A 26,885-nucleotide genomic window follows, 5' to 3' on the forward strand; every position below is an offset into this window, starting at 1 on the left:
TATAAGAAGTACTCACAAGATTTAAAATAAAAGTAATTCATGTTCCTTGTAGAAAATACAAATAGTATAAATATTTGTAATGTAAGAAATAAACTTCTTCCAATACTACTCCCTAGAAATCACCACTATTACCAATTAGGTGAGTAGCTCTTCTTCCTTTTTTATCTTTATATGTGATATATGTGTTTACATACTCATAATTTTTTACTAAAATATAATATTTTTGGAAATATTCTTTTGAAATTCGGCATATCAAAAAATTTAAATTAGTTAAACTAAAAGCTAGATGTTAATCTATGATCAAAAACAAATTAAACTGTTTTATTTTCTAAGGGGTTGTTTAAAGGATGACAAAGAAAAAGCTATTTTGGTGGTATTTCATATTACAATAAGAAAATCTTGTATAGAGGTGGGTGAAATAAATGAGAAGAAATATTATAGTAAATATTTTTAAATAAATTTACTCAACTAAAATTAAATGCCTGTTACCTGTGAAGTGCTGTGCTAGTTTTTGTGTCTTCACACACAAAAAGATAGGATCTGGGTCTTAAGTAACTAATTAGCAAGACATAAAAAAAGTAAAAACAATTACAGAATAGTATTAAGTAGGTGGGGAGACATGGAAACACAGAAAGCATGCAACCCTCTTGGATAAGTAAGAAAGGGCTCCTAGGGTTTAAGTTCCTTCAGCTTCGGGTATTTTTTTAAAGTGATTAAAGTGGTAATTGGTAAGGACTTTGCATTACAGAAATTAGATGCATTCATAAATGTCTAAAATAATCTCAGGGAAGTGAGAAAGGGGTCTGACCCAGGGACATTTAAAAGTTTGTTATTCCTGGTTGGTGACCCACATGACTCTGGAGACCCTGTCTTGGTAATGAAACAAATCAACAGGGTTGTGTAGTTTGTCCTGCAGAATCCAGGAGACCTACTGGCTAAAGGAACAGGAGCACAAAGCTCTGAATTTATTCAGGGTTAAGGTGGAATGAAAGCTAGCAATGAGAAATGATGGATCATGAACTACAGGCTGCTCGTGAAGGAAATGAGAAAAAGCAGATTGACAGTGTGAAAAAAAAGAGATTAAGGGACTGGACGATTTTAATGATGTGGAATGACACTTATAATGAAAGTAAGGTAGTGAAATAATGGAATGTTTGGGGCAGAAAAAGATAATTAAATATGATTCCAGAGGTGGAACTGTTCTGGGTTGTGGCAATTTGGGTGTGGATGGCTGAAATGGAATAAGGTCAAAGTTCTATAAATTGGCACGAGTTTTAGTTTCTAATATGACAAAATTCTATAAAGTTAAAAGAGGATTTATTTCTAATACTTTGTGTCATACATTAAGTCTTTTCAGATTAGATTGGGTACTTCCTTTAAAGGAAAGGAGGATAAATTCACCAGCTGGCAATTCCTTAAACACAGGTGCTGTTTACGATTGTATCTTGTATTATCAGTGCTCAGCCTAAAGGCTGCCAATAGAAGAAACCTAGTAAACATTTATTGACTAAGTGAACAAGTTAATAAATTAATAAACAATAAATTACAAAATCAAAGCTGGGACTAAAACCAATTAATGTTAATTCACGACCTTTTAAGAATTCTCCTTCTTAAAAGATTGAATTATATTGTGAAATGTTTCTTTTGGATTTGTTATCACAGTGGGGAATATAGTGAATTCAGAAGTCATTTGGAATTGTAAAGTACTATTGTTCATTTAAGCTGAGATTTTGTAAAATATTAGACTCACTGAAGCTGATAATCATTTTGTGTTAATCTGATATAAAAGTGAAATTACCTGTAATCCTATGTGTATGTGATTGAGTTATATAAAGCAGTCTTCTAGAATACACAGATGTGCCATATAAGTGTCGCATCCCACTCCAAAGCAATAAACACTCTCATAAATGTTTGACATCACTGTCTTGAATCCAAACAGAGGATTTAGGAGTGTAGAGTAATTAAAACAGTATTTATAAAAAGTTTGCAAATGTCGCACCGAATTGCTTATTTTACTTGAGACAGAATTTACAAATGTAGAATACAAATGAGATAGAAGGAATTTTATGGATGTTTTAGAATGTGTCACAGCTTATACGGCTGTAAAAAATGGGAATGTCTTTAAAATACAATTTAGTGACACATTTATCATTAACTCTTTCTCCTTCTTCTTTCCTTCCCTCCCTCCTTCCCTCCCTCCATCCCTGTCTTCCTCCCTTCCTTTCTTCCTTGTTTCTCTCTCTCTCTTTCTTCTTATTCTTATCAAGATAAATTATTAAACATGTCAGAACTCTGATTGATAAATCCCATGCTTGGAATACATCATAAATAATTATGTTTTTTCTTTTACTGAAAGATAACACAAATTGACCTTTTCTAGGTATTTCTAAACACCTAGAACTTTTGCTTTAATATTCTGTGTCGGTGATCTTTCCTTGGTCAGCAGGTCAGGTTTGATTTGGTTTGTTTCTTTTTTTAAGAGGAAAAAAAAACTAAGATTTTTTAATTAAATTTGTTGAGGAAAATGACTCAATATGAATTTTATACACACATACACACACACACACACCCTTATGAGTAAATGTTGAACTAAGATAATTGCTGATTACATCTTTTCTTTAAAAAATTAAAAAACTTTTTTTTTTTTTGTTTTTTCGTTTTTGAGACAGAGTCTCACTCTGTTGCCCAGGCTGGAGTGCAGTAGCACCATCTCGGCTCACTGCAACCTCTGCCTCCTGGGTTCAAGTGATTCTCCTGCCTCAGCCTCCAGAAGATTACATATCCCAGAAGAATAGCTGGGATTACAGGTGCCCGCCACCACTCCTGGCTAATTTTTTTTGTATTTTTAGTAGAGCCAGGGTTTCACCACGTTGGTCAGGCTGCAAAAGACTTATTTAAGTTAACCTTTTGCACAGGAATCATCAGTAACCAAAATATTCACTTCTTTACATTATTTTAAATCAAAATGGAATGAACACTATTTTCTACTGAGCTTTTTAGCAAAATAGTTAATTTTTTTTATATCATTGGATGATTTCCCACTTAACGCATATTAGGGTCTTGATAATATGTATACAACAATTTGTTTGTTGGGACAAATCATATCCAAATACTTTGAAGAATTTGTTCCATATTTTGGGGAATTGAACAGCTTAGCTGGCCCAGTGATTACTTATGAGGGTATGATATGGAGGTACTAGCTGTGCTTGTATTATAGATCTTAAAATCCTTGTTTTAATGTTTTATACTACACATGCTTCCAAAAAGGTTGAAAGCAAATTATAAAATTTGGAGAAATACAAAATCTCACTTAAATATATAGTGACTAGGATATTTATGGCAAGTAAAAAACAATCTAATTAAAATTTTTGAACAGTTTTCACAGATAGACTCCACATATATTAATAGCTATTTATTTATGGTTAATATTTTCTTTCACAACATTAAGCACAAATTGAGGTACTACTTTTAGAGTTAAAGATCCATTAATATTTCTAATCTTAATAATAACATATATTACGCATTTATAATGTTCCTATTATTTTATAATAAAATTTAGTGTATTTCCCTACTAGTTTGGCACTATGATTTTTTAATCTTTGATTTTTTAAAACAATAAGCAAAGCATTTTTTTACAAATTCTTATTATAGCTTATAATTTCAAGTAACCAAAGATTTAAAAAATATGGATTAAATATGAAGTTTTTAAAAAATTAGGCACAGAAATGACAAAACATGTCCAGTTTAATTAACATTTTGACTCTAAAATTAAATAGCCAGATTACTTCTTCTAAAATCTTTTTATTAAGCATTTGAATGTTTTTAGAGTACCTGGGTTCAAATGCTTTTCTTGAGTCTTCTTAACTCTATGGTCTAAATTCTTTGACTTAAATTCTATGAATTAAATTCTCTGAACATCACTTTCTTCCATAAAATGATGGTAATAATAGCTATTTCTAAGTGCTATGAGGATTAAATAAAGTGGAACTTTCACAGTGGATGATGAATCCTTGCTCTTTCATCAGAGTTAATGTAGCTAGAGATTAAGGAACAAACTGGTAGTTAATGGAGGAACCATAAATTGTTGGTCCCTGCTTTTTGCTTACCATGCCATAGAAACAATAGGATTCTAGATTTGGGCTTCTGAGCACCCGATAAGGGCCTCAATACAGTGCTCCTCATAACTTTCAACTATTTGCATTTCTGTGCTTAAGAGTTTTTCTTTAAAAGGGGAAGGCCACTCTCTGTATAAAGCTAGGGAAAAGTACGGGGGATTGAATACCGTCTGGGAGCAGCCTTTGGCCATTGATGATGGAGTTAGCATACCTCAGCCACCTTGTCCTTTGGGAGGGTGTGTGTCCTAAGTGCTAGTTGTTCTCAGTATTATTTGGCTTGATGATGTAAACCTTACTGGCTGGTTTCCTTTCCTTGTCTCACTTCCCTGCTGTATAGCAGTGATTCCTGCACTTCTTAAATGAATTATTTGCACACAAATCCTTGCCTCTGGATATGCTTCTGGGGAATTCCAAACTAAGAGAAAATTAATATAAATTCAACAGTCACTTCTGTCATTCAGCTAAGATTAATATGAATTATGCTATTGATACATGCTGTAAGAAAGTTGGGGATAATAACTTTTATACATGCTGTAAGAAAGTTAGGCATAAAATTCAATCAGGACACAGATGAGGGAAGAATTAATTATTAAGTTTGTCTAGGGCTCAAATTGGCCTGTTGGGAGGTGGGGATATTTGAACTGGCTTTGGAGGATGAGAAAGAGTTCACATGCATCAGAAGTGGAAAAAGGTATTCAATTCAGTTGAAATTGCATGAGCAAAGAATAGGAAGTGAACAGGCATAAAATATTCTGAGAATGATGAGTAGCTTAGTGTGGCCAAAGAAAAAGGCAGGATGGGTTCAGGGAGAAATGGCTGCTCATTGGCTGGGGCCATACTGAAAAAGGCTGTCTATGCTGAACTCATGCTGTTTCATTCTTTGGCAGTGGGCAAGCATGAAAGCTTTTTAAAGATAATAGTGACTTGATTACGAATGTCCTTTTAAAAGAGCAGGGAATGAATTTAGCTAGGACATGACATGTGCCAGAAAACCATTTAAAAGCCTATTGCTATAGTCTAGAAACATAATGAAGGCTTTAGCTAGTATAATGGCAATTTGAATGGAAAAGAGTTTACTGATGCTTCAGCTAAAAAATTGAGAAGATTGGAGACAAATAGTGGGGGAAGAGTCTAGGACTCTAAAGTCCTAAGACCCTAGCATTTCTAGGTTAAACAAATATTTGAATTGTAATGCTTTTATTACCATGTTAGGAAATTCAGGAGAAAGTGAATATGTAATTTCAAACTGATAATGAATGTAATTTTGGACATAACATTTACACGTAGAGTGAATTTAAGGTGGTAGAGCAGGCAGGAAAATTCAATATCAACAACGGATCGGAATAAAGAAGGCCCCTGTCCTGGGACCTGTGCTTATGGGGGCTGCCTTTGAGTTGTCCTCCAGCTGTGTGTCCTCCAAGGGGCAAGAGGTTGTGTCCATCTAGGGCCTACACTCTGGCCCTTGTGTATTTGGGACCCCATAATTCTCTGCTGAGATGACTCCAAGCACATTTTCAGGGTCTGTGTAGGCCTTTATCTAAGTTCTTTCCTCCCAACGGTGGGCCATGTTAGCCTGTTACACATACCTGTGCCCTAAGAGGAGCCAATGGATAGCCATCTGCTGTAGGAATTAAAGGGCTGAACTTGGACATGCACGCTGAAGCGCCCATGCAGGACACTTTGGTGTATGTTGGAGTTGATGCTGGGAGGAGGAAGAGGGTAGGCCATAGGATGAAGGTTAGGAACAAGCTCTTCCTGTAGTATCAAGTTCCTCTAGTTCCTGTAGTATCTACAGAGCTTTGAGAAATCCAAAAACTCTAAATTTAAACTTGGCCTGTCTGATTATTATGAATCATCTATTTCAAATTAGAAAGACAGCAAGTATTTTATTTAGTAGTTTGTTAGCTTGATTTAATTACATTTAAATATTTAGACAAATGGTAAATGGATTTCTTTGTACTCTTAGTTCAGATCCCACAAATATTAGGAGCAGACCTAGTGAAATAAACAGATTTGTGTGATGATGTATAAACCTAGGTGAGATAGCAGTTGAGACGGAAAGGAAGAGAAACTGAAAGATATTTCTTAAAGTGCACTTGGAGTTAAAGATGAAATTGAGCTTCAAAAGTATCTTTTGTTCATGGCCAGCAACAAAAAACAATTATAGAGTTTAAAAACAATATATTAAATTTGGTTGACATTTCTGTCTTTAAGTCCCTTATTGGATGTTTTCTATTTCAGTTTTCTTTGAATTAATCAATATGAAACTGTTTTGAGCATTATGGTTAATGTGATAAAGATACTCTATTACTCACTTTGGGCTTATTTCTCTGGATAACATTTAAAAGCCTCTATTATAGAACTGATGGAAGAAAATGTTTTATTGAGCTAGATTTATAAATTTTATCTAACAATATAGTTTAAAAATCTTACCTTTTTATCATTAGAGGATAATACAGAAAAACTGGAAAATGAGACATTTTCATATCTGGCTAAGTGGAGATACTACTTTCCTCCTCAGCAAAAGTTATGTATGTCACCTCTGGTGCACATTTAACTTATAGAAGAAAAAGCCCAGCAACGTTATAGAAGTGTCTTTACAAAGAATGAAATTTCTTTCTTCAAAGACTGAAAGTCTTTTATCAGCATTAGGATCTAAATTGCTCGGAATTTTTTTTGTGTGTTTTATGGAATTCATTTTCATCATATTGTATATCTAGTTTTTATAGATTTACACATTTATACATGTGAGTTAATTTTCTTGGATTTGACTTCATAAAAAGTAACACTGGAACCTCAAAATAATCTCTCATTCTGAGTAAATTAAAGCAGGCTGCTCTGCTGACTTTGTGTCCAGCTGGCTAACGGCTTAAACAGGAAAGGGACTCAAGGAGATTCAGTGGTAGGTATAAGATAAACATGCTCTTGTTTATGTTTTGCTGATACTCTGGTTGTTTAGAAGTTGGGAAATTTTTTTCCTTGCTTTGGGCTGTGCTTTTAAAAAACCAAACAATCACCCAGTATGCCTTGTGGCTTTGATCTTTGTTTTCATATTTTGTTATACAAGGCTCAAAGTCTTACAGCTTGTTGTGTTTCATACTTTGTCAGATCATCCTTTCTCTGCACATATTACTCACAGATGGCTGAAAGTAAAAAAAAAAAGGAAAGGTAGAGTGTCTTAAAAATTGACATCTCCCACAAATCCCAGGAGATTGTTGTATAAATATTGGCATACTTTTGCAGGTGCTAAAAGAGGATTCTGTGGCCTTTCACCTGGCATAATTAACTTCCTTTGCTTTCCCACTGTTTACCGTATCTTTTCCTAACCTTTGTTTCTCACAAGAGTGCCCTTGGGACCAAATTGAGTAAGATGTACAGACACCTGCATGCTACAAGGCAAACACCAAACTTCATTCAAGCCCCGGGACAAAGATCCTACAAGACTTCGCTGCAGATTCCCCAAACGCCCTTCATGCTGGGGTGATAAATCATATGAGGATATGTAATCAGTCTCCTGAGGAATACTGCAGTGATTTGCTAATTTTGACACTCACAGAAACATTAGTACCTTGGGTGACTTAAAAGCGCAAGAATATATTTTTAAATTTGGTTATGAAACACAATGTATATATGTTTCTTTTTAAATTTTCATTTAATTTTATTTCATTTTTAGAAACAGCATGTTGCTCTGCTGCTCTGGCTGGAGTGCAGTGGTGTGATCATAGCTCAGTGCAGACTTAAACTCCTGGGCTCAAGTGATCCTCCTGCCTCAGCCTCTCAAGTAGCTGGGATTACAGGTGTGCACCACCATAGCTGGCTAGTTTTTCTTTTTTCCTGTTTTGTAGAGATGAGGTTTCACTATGTTGCCCAGGCTGTTCTCAAACTCTTGGCCTCAAGCGATCCTCCTGCCTCAGCCTCCTAAAGCATTGAGATTATAGGTGTGAGCCACTGCACCCAGCCTTTGTATGTGTTCCTGTGTGTCTTCCTGGCTCATATTTTAGTAGTCTATGGGAGGTAGTGGCTCCTCAATGGAAAGTGGGCTGAACTGAATTATTAATATTACAAATTTTTTGAAGTTTTATATTGGGAAGACAAATAATATTTACATTTAAAGTATGCAGATCCAACAATACTGGTTATTTCTTGAGCACATGCATGTTCAGTACGACAACACAATACATCTAGATTTGACATATTTAATTTTCAGTTTAATTTTAATTCAATATCTTCTCACTGTAAAATATTATAAATTGTCTTCCAGTGTATATTCTTGGGGCCAATGACAAGAATAAAGTTTGTGAACACACACTTCGAGTTAAAGGTGTATTCAAAAATACTTTTCTATTCTGAATGAGATCATGTAAATGTATGAATTTCTGACTAACAATTTCCTTCTATATCCTCTATTGAGATAACCTAATGGGAAGCCTGCTGGCAAAGGAGTCTGGGAATGTTGATTGCAATGTCATACCCAAAGTATCTTAGAGTAGAGTAAGAGAGGGCAAGACTCTTTTATCTTCTCTTCAAAAAGCGGAGCTACAGATTCCTAATGGTCACATTTTCCATTTCTGGATAAGTTATGCAGTCTATCTCAAAAGAGAAGGAATCATGAATAGAAGAAGATATGTCTTTGCTCTAAATATCTCGGTGTCTGTACTACAATTCTTTTGTTCAAGCTTGCCAGAATCTCTATACAGCATCTTTATTTACCACAAGTACCATTAAATCTGTGGGTTCATATGGCCCAAGTAGCAGAGCAGCTTACAGAGGCAGCCCAGCCTTACTGCAGAGCCTTCCTTTTCCCTAAGCCCCACTGAAATAGAGCCGTCTTATGTGTTGCTTAATATATGGATTGGAATAGCACATTCCAATATATTATATGTTATTTCTAAAATACCAATGAAAAGTTTAGATCCCAATGACTCTTTTGTTAGTGCAAGGTGCAACAATTGGTCTGTTTCTTTTGAAATATTTTTCAGACATGCCCTAGACCACTGGGCCCTCAGAAATTTCACAGTAACAAGACTGAATTTTCATGGGTTTCTTTGCTATCTTATGGCATTCACGTGTCTTACAACAATACGAGTCACTTTTTTGTCTGGTTCAACCAGCATGATGTCATCAATGAAATGGACCAGATATTCTGTGGGATGCCAAGATGATTATGATCTCTGCAAACTAAATTGGGTTAGAGAGCAGAAGAGTTGACATAACCCACTGAGGTGACAGTGCAGGTGTAGTTTTGTCCATTCTGGGTGAGAATGAACTCTGTCTAATTATGCTTTCAAATTGGTATAGAGAAAAAAGCATTCGTCCAATCAATAGCTCTGTATAAGGTGCCAGGGGTTGCCTTGGTTTGCTCCGATAAGATACTCCAAGAGGAGAAACAGCGGCAACTGTAGTCATTACCTGGTTAAGTTTTACTCTCCAAGGTCACCTACCATCTGCATAGGCCAAATGGGTAAGTTAAATGAGGATGTAGTAAATAAAACCCACTAAATTGCATTTTCAAGGCTTTGGTAGTGGCATTCATGTGTTTAGCTTCCTTGGAGATAGAGCATTGTGTTTGGTTTTCTACCCAAATGGGGAGAGGATGTTCCAGGAGCTTCCACTTGGCTCTTTCTACCATAACATATCTCATTCTAGTATCTGCGAATGTAGTGATTTAAGCCCATTGATGAGCATATTTATTTCAATTATATATCCTAATAGATTCATTAGGAAATAACTAATGAATCTATCTGAGGAGACATATAAGCAAAGCTCCATCTATTACAATTATCATAAGTTCCTGTGTTGGTGAATACAGTGGCATTTGGGGTGTTTCAGGTTATCCCTCAGAAACAGAATAGAGCTCCCACTCAAAATTTGTTGTTTTATATTGAGACTGATGGCACCACACACACATCAAGAGGGTGTGGAAAGGTTTGTTATTCACATAATGAAGCTTTCTGGGGAAAACAATGTAGCCCTCTCAACCTGGGCTGAAAATGGCTTGAGAGAACAAGAAAAAGAGACTGGCTCCCTCCCCCAGCACCGTTAGCGTTTATTTGTGGGGAGAAAACTTAAAATCTACTCTCTTAGCAATTTTCTAGTATATAACATATCTTTATTAACTATAGCCACCATGTTGTACAATGGATCTCTTGAACTTGTTCCTCCTATCTAACTGAAATTTACATCTTTTGACCAACATCTCCCCATCCTGCAACACCAGCAGCCCCTGGCAACCACCATTCTACTCTCTGCTTCTATGAGTTAAACATTTTTAGGTTCAACGTGTAAGTGAGATTGTGTAGTATTTTTCTTTCTGTACTTGGCTTATTTCACTTAGCATAATGTCCTCCATGTTGTCACAAATGGCAGAATTTCCTTATTATTTAAAGCTGAATAGTATTCCATTGTGTGTGATATATATATATATTTCGCATTTCTTTTTTTGTTGTTTTAATTAATTTTTTATTATGCTTTAAGTTCTAGGGTACATGTGCACAATGTGCAGTTTTGTTACATAGGTATATATGTGCCATGTTGGTTTGCCACACCCATCAACTCATCATTTATATTAGGTATTTCTCCTAATGCTATCCCTCCCCCCAACCCCAGACCCCCCGACAGGCCCTGGTGTGTGATGTTCCCGCCCTGTGTCCATGTGTTCTCGCTATTCACCTCCCACCTGTGAGTGAGAGCATGCGGTGTTTGGTTTTATGTCCTTGTGATAGTTTGCTTAGAATGGTGGTTTCCAGCTTCATCCATGTTCCTGCAGAGGACATGGACATTTGGGTTGGTTGATTGATGGACATTTGGGTTGATTCCAAATCTTTGCTATTGTGAATAGTGCCACAATAAACATACGTGTGCATGTGTCTTTATAGTAGCATGATTTATAATCCTTTTGGGTATATACCCAGTAATGGGATTGCTGGGTCAAACGGTATTTTTAGATCTAGATCCTTGAGGAGTCGCCACACTGTCTTCCACAATGGCTGATATATCTCACATTTTCTTTACCCATTCTCTTGATGGACACTTAGATTGCTTCCATATCTTGGCTATTGTTAATATTGCTGCTATGCACATGGGAGTGCAGATCTATCTTCAACATACTAATTTCATTTCCTACAGCTATATTCCTAGCAGTGGGATTGCTGAATCATAGGGTAGTTCTATTTTTATTTTTTTGAGGAACCTCCATACTCTTTTCCATAATGGCTGTACTAGCTTGGAGTTTTTGTGGTGGTCAGAGGGTGGGGTCAGAGTGAGGGCTCCTGCATGTAGTTTGAACTTTCTGCTGGTACCAAAGAAGGGAATGAACGCCTTGTATCAGTTTGTATAGTTGCAAGGAAGAAGAGGAAAATAGAGTGATGAGGCTTAAGAGCTGTCAGCAAACGTTAACAAGTGAAGTCAGATTATTACATTGGGTCTTTGGGAATTAGAATCAGTCAACTTCGAAAGATCTAAGTATTATTTATCCCCTAGTGCACACTTCTTTTGGAAGAACGTTTGAAAAAGAATTCAGCACATTTTTTTTGACTATGTTGCAAGGTCCATTCTCAAGAGGACCATGTCTTCTCTTTGGCCAAGAAACTCTGGATCTGGCTTAGGTCTGAGAACTGGGTAAGTCAGTTTTCTCACCTTTATTTAGCTTTCTACCCATCCATTCTTAAGCTATTTTGTGTTATGTACATTGAAAAATTATATAAATAATATTTTAGCAGGGAACCTATTTTATTTCTAAGGACATCATGGCCAGTTAGCCATAGCAAAGATCTTTGCAGACTAGGTCACTCTAATTACTACTTTTTCCTGCTGTTCATTGTAGTGATTTTACTCACTTTTTCTCTGGTGGGTCAGTGCTGCTAAGTAGCCCTTTCACCCTGGAGTCTCATCATCACAGCTTTTGTCAGTAGCCAGTCTCAACAGTGATGTCTCCCACTATCATCCCCAGCCTGCGGAGGGCAACCTCCACCACAGAACTTTTTAAGGATGCTGCTGCTCAGTTTTCTGATGTATTTCTTGACATCACAGTGAAGGAAAGCCTTCTAAGATTTAAGGAACGGGGATGGATGTGTAGTCTGAATGTGATAAATCCATTTCTTAAGTTTGTGGATTCTTCCAATGATGCTAGAGAGTTCTAGCTTCTTGACTTAATTAACTGTAGGTCATGATAATTTTTTAGTTAACTAACCAAAAAAATGATTAGAGCCACTTCTCAGCTGCTTGAACTAAAAAATGAAGTTCAGAATTTCCAGAAAGTGTACTCATATCAATAAATTCAATACAATCCATTAAAAATCAACATATTAAATTACAATTTTAAAACAATACAATCCATACACTTTAAGTATATGGATCAAGGACTTTTGAAATTTATACAATAATTTTTCTTGTGTTCACTTATAGTTAATCTCCCTAACTCCCTACCTCCAGGCAACTACTGATCTAACTTTCATCATGATAGGTTAGTTTTGCCTGTTTTAGAATTTTATTTAAATGAAATCATACAGTATGATTATTATTATTTGCTAAGTAAAAGAAACCTTTTACTTAGCATAATGTTGTCTTTTTCAATAGTTCATTCCTTTTTATTATTGAATAGTGTTCCATTGCACGGATATGCCACAGCTTGTATATCCATTCACTAGTTGATAGACATTTGGGTTTTTCTCAGCTTTTGTATATTCTGAATAATGCTGCTGTGAACATTCATTTTCAGTTTTCATGGACATATGTTTCCATTTCTCTGGACCAAATACTAGAATAGAATTGCTGGGTTATATGGTCAGTACATATCTGAATGTTTAAGAAACTCAAACTTAATCTAATATTATCTTCTATTCTCCTTGGTCTAAGACATTTAGAATTCATTTTCAAATATATTCCTCTGGTTTCTGCAAAAATATATTAGCAAAATCTTGCAATTTTGGGGAAATATATGTGACCTCTTGGGTCACACCTTCCCTGAAGTTTGCTGGGATCTGTCTGTAACTATAGGTGTGGAAGTACTAAGAGGTGTTGGGGCGAAGAATTGATAACTTCCTAAGGTGAGTTGAATGAATATTACCTTAGGCCAAGGAGAACAGCAAAAATGGAGTGAAAACTAAGGGCAGAAAGGATAGACTGCAGAATGCACCCCACCACCTCTACTCTCAAAGATGACCTGGTCTCCTACTTCTATGAGGAATGATCTCATATAAAAAATATCCTCCTCAGTTTTCATCTTAATTTCTTTGTGGAATCTAAGCACCCTTGATGCCTTTTCTCCTAAACTTTTCTCCATTTTTGCCTTTCATGGATTAATCTGTCCTGCCCCTTTGACTAGCTTTTCTTGTCATTTTACCCTTAGATACTGAATTTATCCCAGAGTTTCACATTGGAACTTCTCTACTTTGTATGCATCTACACCCAGACTTAATAAGCATTTAAACATGAAATGGTTTGTAAAAATATAATTCTTCCTGTTTCAGCTTTTTACTGAGGCTCCAGATTTCAAGAGCAAAACAAAAGCTGCCAAATAGAAGTGCTAGACAACCTATTCTGGGTATGCTGAAAAATTATAAAGTTTTTTTTTTTTTTCTCTCCCACTTTTAGTGATTACCTTTTCCCAGCCTTCAAGAGAGTGGAGTTTGAGGTGTTGGAAAAGAATTTCCTTGGAGACAGTAGAGGGAGTGCTCCCAAATTTCCCACCCCATTGTGGTGCTAGAGGTTCAAACTTCCTCCTTTTTTTTTTTTGCCTCAGACAAAATGGGGTGGTTTGCCGTATGACTAATATAATGGAGTGTTAAGAATACAGAGTTTTCTTAAAATGATGTAGTATTCAAAGTATAAAGGTATTATAAATGCAGAAGGTTGCTATGTCTGGTAGCGAGTGAAATGTTTTTGTTGTGTCATAGATGCCCTTTTTGTTTATAGGTCACTACAAAAGCTAAAATAGCTTGCCCTTTTTTTAAAAAAAAATGTAAGAGCACAACCTTTTCCTTGGTGGTGTGTGAAATGATTGGTAAAGTTCATTAGATTGGCATACAAGTTGACAGACACACTGTGCCATTTTCAGTAAGTCATTTACAAATGTTTTGCTCTGTGGTTTTTATTTAGTATACAGAATAATATGCAAGTGAAATGAGTGGTTTTTCTGTATTCCTCTTTACCGCTTCTTTTGGAGAAGATCTGTAGCTTCATTTCACCACTGTAAGTGGGGCTATTAACATTTACTACTTTGAAATAATTTCTAAAACAATTAAGGTTTTTAAAAAAACATATAGCTGTGTAGACACAGAGCATTAGACATCTATGGCAAGCCTTGACTTCTCATTCTCTCTTTGAATCTACGAAAATCTTTTGAGCTGCCAAATATAAAGAGGGACACATAGGTTTTTTTTTCATTTTTGTGATAAATCTTGGAATTGATTTTAATTTTTTGTAGCACACAATATTTTAGATTGATGTGAAATCACATCCGCTTAAAATCATACAGTGATTTGTGGAAGGTAACATTTGTTGTTTAAGGATTACATTCCATGATCAGAGAAACTTTGGAGTGAAAGATTTGTCCTGAACATTATTCAGTTAAAAAAATTGATTATCAACATTTCATAAACTATTCTAAGTTTTCCTCTTTTCTTAAAGATGACCCACCAACGTTGAGTCAGCTTTACTATGTGTTGAGTTGGTAGAAACTGCCCCTATTAGTCAAAGCTTGTTTTCTCTGAGTTGCCATAGTCTTCACATGGATTCACCCCTCTGCCTTTTTGCTGTCAGCCTGGAACCCATAGGCATTTGAGATTTTGGCCCCTGGAGTGCCTAGTTCTGAACAAGACATAGTACTAGTAGACATTTTCAAATTCTGTTTTTTAGAGCCATTATTTTCCCTTACATTTGTTTCCTCCTACTGAAAAATTCTTTCAAACTTTAATTGAAAATTGAGTGTAATTTTTCTTATATTGTAATTTGCTTGTGGTTTTAAAATGTTCAGTTCTGAAAAATAATATATGAAATTCAAGTGATGATTAATTTTACTGTTTAAGTACTTTAAGTATAAAGAATGAGAAAGACATTTGTGTTTTTTAATTAGTGCAAAATGAATGCAAATAAAAATGGCAAGAATTGTAGAGTGTACATATACATGATACATACTATTTGCAATGATGCCTGTACCAGGGTTGCTACTTAGAATTCTGGACATTTGAGAGATAAATAATTGGAAATAACCTGATTCTTATCCAAAATATTTGTATATATAATTTAAACATTATGAATGTATATTGAATTTGTAATGTTATAACTGGATTGAAATATAGTATATGTATAGTATTTATTTCAAGTATTTAAATCTAAAATCAATAGACTGATTTTTGTAATCTTCCTGAAAATGTGGATGGTCTCTATTTGTACTCAGGCCTAAGTAAATTTGCCCCTGATTAAAAAAAAATCATTTTGTTCTTTTAATATTTATGGTCTTTATTCTGTTCCTTTCTGAAAGCAAAGATAATTTGTTTAAGCTTGTATCTATGCCAACAACTATGCTATATCATAAAATTATTTTTAAGCATGTGTAATTTCTTTCGGAGGAAATTATATCTCTGTAAATCATACAAATTACTTCATTGAATATCGTTGTCAAACATAGGGCATTAAATCATGTTTGATTTCTTTCTCTCAGAGTTTAATACAAGGACATGTTTTTTAGTCAGGGTGAATGGAGAAGAGAGGGTAAAATAACATGAAGGCCCTGCAAACCCTTCCTTGCAAACCCAAAGGGGAAAACCCATTGAATCAACTATTATGTGGTCAGATCTTCTCTTATGGATAATTCCTACTCCTCTCTTACTCCCTTCTAGAATAAAGGCAACATGACAGGAAAGTGTAGCCAATATATAACAAAGTGCTCAAATACCCAATGCTGCTCTTTTGAAAAGACTGCAAAGTGAGCAACTAACTGTATGATGTGCTAAATGTTGCCGAATGAAAAACTAGGGAAATGTAATTTTTGTTTTTGGCACTCTCTTTTTCTTTGTCTTTCTTCATTCTAGTCCCAGTTCTGTCTGACTCTTAGGTATTTTTCTCCTTGCTTTTACAGGCATACATCTTGGGCTCTTGATCAGCTTCACACTGACTATTCACTGACTATGAAATGACTTTTGGTGCCATGATTGACTATCACAGAAAGTCATTGGGAGGTATAGATTCAAAGAAACCTCAGTGAATTCCTTGACTACTTATACCAGAATGTCAGTGTTGTAAGGAAAATCATAATAACCCAGTACAAACACTAGAAACATTGAAAGTATTTGATCCCTCATGCCACAATTCTTCATTTGCACTCCAAGCATTTATTACCCCACTAGTTTAATTTTATTTAAATTAATACATGTGCTTCCCTATTTTGGAATATTTTGTCCCAAGTTTTCTTGGGACAGGAACTATGTCTTCAGAGGCAACATAGTATAGCAGTTAGGAGCTAGTAATTAAGAGCATATTCTAGAGACAGACTGCTTAGATCTGAATCCTTGTCTACCATTAACTAGCTGAGTGATTTTGGGCAAGTGACTTCACCACTCTGTGTTTCAATCTCAAAGAGTGGTTGTGAAAACTAGATAGATAAATATGTGCAAGTTGTTCATGTGGGCTCCTGGCTGATAGTAAACGTGTGTGCCTCTTTGCAATTCTACCACTGATCTTTGTGGCCTCTGCACCTAGTGCGGTACCTAACACTGAGTAGGTTACAAAAAAAGTTATTGAAATAAATTGAGGAAATGAACGCAGATCTGTGTAAAAAGCAAGAATTTTACCATTAAGAGACTCTAAAAGTTAGACCATTTAATTTTCCTCCTTTCCTTTCCTGGCTCTCCTTCTTGCTCTTGCTTTATAGAGAGACAGTTTTGCAAATCCCAGGTTCTGGTGCTTCATAAACTTTCATTGTATAGCCTCTTCCCAGAAAATGTTATCTTTCTGTAATATTAACTCTCATCCTCTAAACATGTAACGCTGAAGTTGGAGCCAATTGTATTGGGCTGAATTATCTGTCCTTCACATCAGTTTCAAAAGCTAAAATAAAGGTGGGGGAAGAGTAGTAGCTGATTTCTAATTCTAAAAATTCTGTGATTTTAAAATATCTTTTCATATCCAGACCCATATTCCCAACAGCCAGTTAAGACTTTTATACTTTATATTTAAACTGAATTTATCATTTTCCCACTCAAATGACCAAACATCTTTGGTGTTTCCTTCTGTTGTTCTCTTATCATCCTCACTTGGAAACTTGTAATGGCCTAGTAACTGATTTACTTGCCACATGTTTCTCTCTTCTGCAGTTTGTCTTCCACATCAGACATTGCCAGAGATGCACAGCCAGAGTTAGTGTAAAACACATATCTGATTATGTTGAGTTTCTTTCTTTCTTTTTTTTTCTTTTCCTTTTTTTTTTTTTTTTTTTTTTTTTTTTTTTTTTTTTTTTTTTGAGATAGAGGGTTACTTTATTGCCCAGGCTGGAGTGTGGTGGTATGATTATAGCTCACTGCAGCCTCAACCTCCTGGGCTCAAGAGATCTTCCCATCTCAGTCTCCAGAGTAGCTAAGACCACAGGCGCATACCACCATGCCAGGCTAGTTTCATTTATTATTTTGTAGAGACAGAGTCTTGCTATGTTGCCTGGGCTGGTCTTGAACTCCTGGCCCTAAGGGATCTCCCTGACGTCAGTGTCCTAAAATGCTGGGATTACAGGTGTGAGAACCATCAGTGTGTTGAGTTTTTTAAATCACTTGCCATTGCTGGGAAATACAAACTTTTCAACTTGAAATCTCAACCCCCTTCATCTCATTCTGTCCTAATATATTGTACTATTATTCATTCATTTACTTATTAAATCAGAAAATATATACTAAGTACCTAGAAGAATGTATCATGAATTATGGTAGGCATATAAATGAATGAGACACATAATTTATTAGACATAAGTTCTAGTCCTTGAAGAACATACAATCCAGTGACACAGCCTATAATCCAATAGGTAGAATATTGTGATGGGTGCTGTGCAAGAAGAAGGAAGGAAGAAGGAAGCTGAGTGTGCAGCAAAGACACCTGCAGGGACACATAGAACCAGGCATTTGCTGAAGGACACCTGGATTGCACAACCAGCGGCTAACTTGCATGAAAAAAACATTCTAGGTAAGTTCCATAAAGGATTCAGAAAGGGGTGCCAAGAAATGTTAAGTACCTAGACAGGGGCATAGATCTGCTTGGGGACTGAATTTTGCCTGCCCAGGTATAAAAAGAGTGGACATCTAGGTGGACTAAAATCAGAGCTTTGAAGGGCAGGTGGAATAGAATGAGTATGAGGTTCTCTGAAGACAGAGATTGAAGTGGTATCATGATGTCTGGGCTGGCATGGAAGGAAGTGAAACCGCAGAAACTGGCATGATGAGCTGGAGAGAAGGATGTGGTCAAGGGATCTGGAATGTCCTTATCTTACTCTGTACTTGTCCCTGGGTCTCTCCATTTCTCATGCTGTAGCCAGATATTTCCCAAATATAATGTCTGTCATCTCCACAGTTTTGGTCAAAATGCTTCCTTTTCCTGGAATATTCTTTCCTCCTGGAATCTCTGTTAAGGCCAAGTCATATCCCTGCTAAAAAATGTCTACCTATTCTAAGAAACTTCTGGCTTTAGAGTTATGTACTTTATACCTTTCCTCATAAGATATATGTCTTATATTTTATTTTTATTCAACTCTGTCTTTGGTAGGTTTATTTATTCAAGTAGTTGCTTTCCCCTTTAGATCATAGGTTCCTGGTGGGTAGAAACTTGGCTTATTTGTCTTTATTGGTGCCATAGTCTTTAGCAGTGCTTGGTACAAGTGATATTCACTGAGTAGCTACTGTATGCCAGACCCTATACTGCACAGTGTGTAAAGAAAATAATTAATTAATAATTAATATGGGGTTGTCTATTTATATTTTTAAGCCTCCCAAATCATTTTTTCCCTGACAGAGCAGACTGTGGATATCTCTTAAGTAGTCTTGCCTCTGCACTGATGAAATTCCCACACTGCCTTACCTCTAATGAAAAAAGCCTCATATATAGATAAATAGTCCCAGTACAAGTAATATCTATTCAGTTCCTTCTCACAGGTTAACAATTAATTTAAATTCAACCATAGATTGAATTTGGACTTTCTTTCGCCTAGAAAATAGTTACCTCACCCAGCAAGTGCTTTAGCTGTTATTTATGCTAAGGCAGAAGAAATGACAATGTATATTGTGTGAAAATTATTTATGAGCTATGAATACAAATTGACTTTATTTTTAGACATAAAGAAAAACACTCTGGAGTAAAAATGATGAAATAGAATTTTTATACTGTTATAATTTGTAAGACTGTTGATTTGATGACTAAAAAGATAATAATAATTACAATAAAAGAAAAAAAAACATACATACATATTATAAAGGATTCAGAGATTAAAAAAAAAAAAAAGATAAGATATAAAATAATTTTCTTTAAAATAATTTTAATTTTCATACTGAGCCTAACACTCCAGACTATAAATTATCATGTTAATTGTAGCATCTCCTACTTTCATTTGCACATTATTTACATGCAAACCAGTTAACTATGGGATAATAAGAGTGTACCTTGAATGAAGTTCAATTTTAAGGAAGGTATTTTGCCGAAGAGAATTTTTTTCTTTTATTTGCACACACTTTTGTAAGAAGTGAAGCTACTGAAACATTTTAATCTATTTTTCAATAAATAAGAGTTCTCCATTACCATTTTATCTCAGGATAAAGTAATTTCAAATTATGGTAAATTATTTTTATGGTTAATATTAAGTTTTATGGAAGAGTGGTTTATAAGGAGATTTAAAATTTTCACTATTGCTATTCTAATACTTTAGTTATTCAGCATGTGGGGTGTTTTATTAACTGATCTTTTTGGTTTCTTGACTTTTTAAATTCAGCAGTGAAATGCCCCAAATATTAGAACTGTTTTTGACCTTTGTCTCAACTAGTTATTTTCAGAAAGAGATGTTATCAATTGTAAATCTACCATCAGCGCTAACCAACCAATAGTGGGGTCAGTCTACTCTGAGTAAGACTTCATAGACAGATGAGTTGAAAGCTATCATTGCTGTTAGCCAAACAGAAAAAAAAATCAGTAATTTCATTCCTCAAATACATAAACCTTAAAATATTAGTATCTTATGAAAAATAGTGTTTAAAAATTGAAAAGCTAAAATATACTTATTTAAAAAAAATTCCTAATACAATTTGCTGCTCTTGTCACAAAAAAGTATAAAACTGTATGAGGTGATAGATACATTAATGTGCTTCATATTTTACTATCTGTTTTACTATCTACATGTCTCCTATAAAACCATGTTGTAAACATCAAATATAAACAATAAAATTTACCTAACATTTTAAAATCAAACATAATTCTTAAAATCAACAAAACAGAAATTACTTGATATTGGAGAGGTCTTTATGTTGCTTAATACATGCTGAAAAAAAAAGCTGACAGGCCACTAATTAAATAAAACATGGTTATCTTAATCAGAACAATCCTATAAAATAATTTTAGTAGACTTGTCTTTCAGAAAGTTACCACCTTTGCCTTATCCTGTTATGACTCTTTAACACAAGCAACCTCCGTCAAAAGTGGCTCATAAAAGGCTTCAGAAAAGCAACTTTAGAGGGTAGAACCATTCTTTCAGTATCTAGATTGAACTTCTTGGTTGAACAGCAATGAATGCCTTGGGACAGCATTTCGTTAGCATCTCCTGAAACTTGTAATCTAATACAAAAGTCAAACATGGCACTACTGGGTCATGTACCCATTGTTAATTGAGGTTTATATTGGTGAAGGATGTTCCTATATATCAAAGAAAAGTTTGTTTAATGATATGATTTTCCAGATTGTCAGACTGTCATAGTAAGAATCTAATGAATTTAGAAATTTGGCTCTTTTGAACTCCAAGATCCCATCCATTATATCTATTCTATTATTTGTTTCTGATCAATTGCTTCAACTCTGTAAGATTAGAGTTCTCTTCCCCTCCCTGTTCCCTTATAAATAAATAAATTTTGAAAGGGACATAATTCATTTCTACCTAATCTTGCTAAAAATGAAATATGAGGATTTTATATATGTATGAAGTTGTATCTATTTAACATGTAGGATTGGTTTTTATTTTTTAAAGAAATATTTTGAAAGGACACTGAGGTACATAAATGAAACACACAAGCTTCAGGAATGGAAGGTCAAGGCAGTTCCTGGATGTTTAGCAAAGGAAGTCTATGGACTTTCCTTTAGCCCTTCCATTTACACAACTGTGCCTCTCCACTGTGCTCCTCAGTTTCTGTGTCCTGCAGTTCAGGTTCTCTAGGGAAAGTGTGATTGCCTTGCTTGGATCAGTAATCTACCACTACTGTCCAATTAGCTCTGATAGAGAGAACAAGCTAGAAAAATGGCTGAAGGAAGAGGAGGGGCTGTTCTCAAAGAAGGATATGAGCTGGAGGCAATAAAAGGTGCCTACTATCAGTCACTTGAGCAATTTTAACACTTTTTCCCTTATTCCTCATGTTTGGTTGATGTATGAGCTTGAAATAGAACTTTTAACTACGTTACTAGTAGTCATTAGCTATCACTACTATTTATTTCAAAAAATACTATTTACATTTATTGTGTAGAAGGAAAATATACAAATTATTCAAAACAATGCATATATCAATACTTATATTGGCTCTTAGAAAATATAAACCCTTTAGTTTTTATTTTTTATAAAGGCAATTAAAATAACATTCTTAAATTTCAGATTAAATGTATTATATTATTAGTACTGATTTTATTTTTATTTCACATATAACTATTTTTTGGCATCTAAGATAAGAGAATTGAGGCTGAATTGATGTTAACTTGTAAGCCTGAAGATGTAACCTGGTATTTAAGTTATAATTTACCTACTTCTGAAACTTATCTTTTACTCTTCTGCCTCAAACCGAATTAAACACTGCCTTACTTAAGTTCTAGCATTGTAGAATGAGGCAGTGTCTACTTCAGTTCTAGGCAGAGGGGTAAAAGTGAGTGTAGAACTCAAGTAAGGCCTTGGCCAATGCATTTACCATCTGTGGGTCTCAGTCTTTTCATCAGAATCATGAGAGTTAATATCTGCCCTTCCTCGCTCACAAGACTATTTTGACAATAATAAGAGATCCTGTATGAGAAGGCAGTTTGTGAACCATGAAATGCTATGTGATTTGTATGTCTGTGTCCCTAAATTATAAACTCTTTGGGAGTAAGCACTATATTTTGTGCTTCCTTGTAATCCAATAATTATTATAGCCTGATCTATGGCAGGTGTTTAATCATTTTTGGTATTGATGATGAACGATGAAAATAAAAATATGGAGGTTCTCCTAAGATTTTCTCCTGCTGATAGTCATTTATTCATTCAATCGCTTATTCATTCTATGGTGCCTCCAAGGCACCAGACCTTATGCTAAGCATTGCAGATATACTAACATTTAAGCCTCATTTAGTGCTCTCAAGGGGTTTACAGTCAAGGAAGGGAGATAGACTTATGAGCAGAAAACTATAAAGCAGTATGGGAGAATAAGGACGGAGATAGTTATGGTGTTTTTAAAAGGGATACCTGACCCAGCTTTGGTTATGCTGTTCATGTGAATTGTAAATTTCTCAAAGATAATAAAATAGTTTGCAATTAAAAATTTGAATGGAAGTTAACTCTAATTAAGGCCAACATTAAATATGTAACTTTTGGCTTCTTGAATATTTTAAGAACATGAATTTGGTACATAGCAGATTTATGACTTGACAATAAGAATTTCTTATGGCATTTTAAATTTGAATTTATAACATTTATTCCCAGTTGGCATTACATATTTATTTGCATGTGGTTTTGCTTAATGTTGGTTTCTCCAACTGTGCTACAAGCTCCATGAGGTCAAGGACCAAGTTAATCGTGTCTTCCATGGTATGTCCCTGTCCTGCCACTTTGGGCATTTTAAATATTTGCTGAATATTGTTTGAATAAATAATTTGTGGAGAATTGGAAGAGATTTGTGGGATAAATATTTTTATATGGATGTGGTTGAACCTGCATATGCTTTTCTATTTTAACAATATTGTCATTGGGACTGTAGAATTTGACTCATAAACATCACTTTGCTTTTCTTGGAATTCTAATTCATATTTACAGTTTCAAATGTCACCTCTCTTTTAAGTTCTACATCAACATATTTGCCTAATCCTTGGATGTCCTGCCACTTGAACTTGAAATGTCTAAAATCTAATTTGTCATTTTTTTAAACTGACTCTAATAATAATGTCACGTGTTTCCTATGTTCTAGGTCAGAAAATTGTACACAACTTAAATTTTTCTTTTTGCTTCCTATGTCTGTTCATAACTATATCTAATTAGCCATAAAGTTGTGTTTTTCTGTTCCTTTTTATATTTTTTGCATATTCATTTCTTTTTCATCCCTGTCCTGGAAGCCCTGACTACCTGACAACCACTACATCCTGGTTCCCTTGGCTTTCCTTTCTCTCCTTTCCAGAGTTTCAGACATTATTTTATTTTATTTTTTTTTTCCAAATTAAACTCTGAAGTACCACAGTCAGTCTGATTTCTTGTTCCTCCTCTTACCTTTTAGTAAACAATTACAGGCTTTACTAAATGAACTTTTAAATTCAACTCATTACAAAAGCAAATTAAAAAAACACAGTTGGGACTGAGCTGTCTTTCTAGCATCATCTTTCAAAGCTTCTTGAAATTTTTTTAAACTTGATTTTTCCTGAAATTATTTTCCTGTGCTCAAATATTTCATTGCACTTTGCTGCCTGCAGAATGAAATTAGGATTTAGCCTGATATTCAAATCTGCCTGCTGGTTCAATCATTAAAAATAGACCATAGTACATAGTAGACATTCAGTGAATATTTTTAAATTTTGTTTGGCATGTGGAAGCTAATGTATGTCAGCTTGGGATATTGTTATAGCACACATTTCCATTTTCAGTTGGTTAGGGAAGAGATTTCTAATTCGTGTGTTCAAGAATTCTTTATGTATAGACTGAGAGGTATTTGTCCCCTTAGCCCTGGGGCAGCCTCTGGTGGTTGGAGTTGTGGAGTCAATTATCTTATCTGTTTATCTCTCTGTGCTATTCAAATAACATCATTTTGTGTGTGTGCCATGCTGTGACAGAGATTGAGAAGCACTGGGTAACAAATGCTCTGATGGGCTAAATTATAAATGATTTAACTGTTAATTGATACTTCCTACTGATTTGATTATTGAGATAAAACAGAATAGAATTGGTTTAATAATGGTTGTCACCTTGCTAGCAAACATGCCAATTCTGGTCCTTTTACACTGCCCTCCACTGCATAATTTTGGCTGCTTGTCCTCTTGGGAACTGTTGCTCTCACTAGATTAGCATTTTCTCATTTTCCCTGCAAAACATTTTGCATGACTTGATGATCAGTGAGAGGATCTTGTGAAAAATATATTTGTGGTTTTTATAAGTGAAATAGTATCAGAAGCTATTTTATATTTTTTTATAAAACTATCTTATATTATTTGTGAATTTTAGCAGTTGCATCTGTACACTCCTGAAATTATTTTGAGACCAGTTAAAAGAGGAAAGTACACCTAGTGCATGTCAAAATAATCTGTTGGTCTATTTATACAGTATCATTTTTCAATATCTTCTGATTTAAATCCATTACTCTATAAATTACTATTTCAACCCCAACACTATTTCGAACAGAGATTGACAAAAAGAATTGTCAGAATTTATACTTCTGGTAAAGCCCTGGAAACTACTAGTGTTCACTAATTTAAACAGACTGTGATATAAAAGCGAAAAGTTTCTTTGATTTTTATGGATTCAGTGTTCTTTGACCTGATTGCTGCAGTCTTAAAATGCATAGGTCGAAATGTATTCATCTTAGAAATGTGCATACACATTTGTTACAAAAAAAAAAAAACTCAGAAGTATTTTAATCTTGTTCCTAGTTATATATATATCTTCACATGTATCAGGAAAGAATATAGTTTCTGTACAGTTTGAAGAAGAGTCCACAAATATTCTTTAGTAATGTTTCCAATTTCAGCCAAATAAATTTCAGTATAAAACAAAAAATCAACTGAAAATAAAACACAGTTTGGCAAAACCATGTTTTTTAAAGGTCAAAGTTGTGAAGCTCTGACACATACAAACCCTTTGGAAAATTTCCTGTCTTCTTTGTCCACATATGTATTTCTTATTCTTTGTCTATTTTAAAAACTGTGGTGAGTGGTCTTTGTAAAGACCATAATCCAAATGGATGCACATTAGTTATAGGAGCACAACACTCTGCATAAATTCTTCATGAAAATGAGCTGTAGGTATTATGCAAACCATTTATAGAATAGAATTCTGTTCTTCATTAAAATGTGGTTAATAAGCCAGATGGGTCCCTGTTGGGGGGGATGAGTATTTGCATCTGAAGCTCTCCAAGTCCCAGGATTTAGTCCTGAGTTGAGTCTACACCTTACAAAGGTGCGCATTTACTGAAGAGACCTTGGTTTTATAAAATAGACTCGTTCTTCTTCCTTAGAAAATACTTAATGTCATAAAATTTCTGTATCATTCACAGAAGTGTATTTGCTTTATATATTTTTGTTTAAATTAGTCTATCAAAGGACAATATTTAAAATTTATCCAGTCATTGCATGAAGGTTGATCCATTTATCCATCTCTAAGATACAGGGCTCACACCATTCTGACATTGTTTTCAGCTAGTAATTTCTGAAGCACTTCAGGTAATTGCTGCCCCCAGATTGCCCACAATCAAGTCATGGGGGTGAAATTACATTTGATGAAATGATGGCAACAAAATTCAGCTACAAAAAACCTTTTGGGAAAGAGTATTTTGGGACAATGCCATTTTCAGTTTGACAAGAGGTAACAAAATATTTAACTTCTAGCCACTTGGGTAAATAGAATATGCTGAATGTGTTACAATATCTTCAATGATTTAAAATCTTCATTATGTGCATTTGTTCTTTTGATAATACTGTTGAAACATTCTCTTCTGTTAGCTCATGTTTTAAATAACTCCAAACCATTTTGAATTTTGAGTTCATGCAAGTGGTGTGTGTACGTGTGTGTGTGGGGGCGCGGTGGAGGAGGGTGGTGAGGTTGGAGAGACACAGAGAGATCCCAGCTCCTAGTCAGGGGTTGGGGTTGGGAACTGAAACAACAGAATTTTATTTTTTCATAGTTCTAGAGGCTAGAAAGTCCAAGATCAACATTTTGCCAGGGCGTAGTTTCTGGTGAGGGCCCTTTACCTGGCTTGCAGATGACTGCCTTCTCGCTGTGTCTCATGGTGGAGAACAAGTGAGTGAGTTCTGGAGTCTTTTATTATAAAGACACTGATCCTATTGGATCAGGATCCCACCCTCATAACCTCATTTAGCCTTAATTATTTTCTCACTCCAAATAGCCATATTGGGGATTAGGAGTTTAACAGATCAATTTTCAGGGGACACAATTCAGTCTATAGCACCACCCTTGCATTTTGCTTCCCATTAAACTTCTTTCGGCTTAGAAATATCGTTTATTCATATTCATTCATTCATTATTTTATTGATGTGCTTATTAAACAAATATTTAAATCTCTCATGTGCTAGGTAGGATGCTTATTAGAATTATATACAAAGCAGAAAGAATGAGCTTCAGACAAGATTCTAGAGATATTTCTTGTGAAA

At 34.8% G+C, this 26,885-nt stretch overlaps 1 long non-coding RNA gene across 3 annotated transcripts in view; it reads left to right on the top strand.

Annotated features, from left to right (window-relative positions):
- Positions 1-26,885, top strand: part of LOC129036929 (uncharacterized) — an 806,216-nt gene that overhangs the window by 247,868 nt on the left and 531,463 nt on the right. For all 3 annotated transcript variants that reach the window (XR_010126426.1, XR_010126429.1, XR_010126427.1), the window contains one exon: positions 18,121-18,278. This is a non-coding gene — a long non-coding RNA (uncharacterized LOC129036929). The remainder of the gene's footprint in view (positions 1-18,120; positions 18,279-26,885) is intronic.

Source organism: Pongo pygmaeus, chromosome 4 (genome assembly GCF_028885625.2).
Source record: "Pongo pygmaeus isolate AG05252 chromosome 4, NHGRI_mPonPyg2-v2.0_pri, whole genome shotgun sequence".
NCBI classification, from domain to species: Eukaryota; Metazoa; Chordata; class Mammalia; order Primates; family Hominidae; genus Pongo; species Pongo pygmaeus.